The sequence below is a fragment of the Penaeus monodon genome, chromosome 27 (assembly GCF_015228065.2).
Source record: "Penaeus monodon isolate SGIC_2016 chromosome 27, NSTDA_Pmon_1, whole genome shotgun sequence".
NCBI lineage: Eukaryota > Metazoa > Arthropoda > Malacostraca > Decapoda > Penaeidae > Penaeus > Penaeus monodon.
The window spans coordinates 37,304,216-37,304,423 of record NC_051412.1 but is presented as its reverse complement, the minus strand read 5'-3'; the positions used below and the strand labels follow the sequence as shown (position 1 = coordinate 37,304,423).

General features: G+C 41.3%; 1 protein-coding gene across 1 annotated transcript in view; it reads right to left on the bottom strand.

Annotated features, from left to right (window-relative positions):
* The window catches only part of LOC119590835 (xanthine dehydrogenase/oxidase-like), a gene marked incomplete in the record, with an annotated part of 39,062 nt that overhangs the window by 15,799 nt on the left and 23,055 nt on the right, over positions 1 to 208 (bottom strand).

Sequence of the window (208 nt, the reverse complement as noted above, 5' to 3'; positions counted from 1 at the left end):
AAATACAAAACAGCACAAACGGAACAGCATCAAAACACAGGTAAGGAGACCCATTCCTTCCGCTAAGTCCTTTGGCAAGGTATTTAGTTTATGTCGTAACCGAGTTGTGTCGATGCATTTATCGGTGCAACTGATGGTTTTGTCTATACGGATTAAAAAAAAAATGTTTGGCGGAAATTCACTGCAACTGAGTAAGCGACGGGAGGTT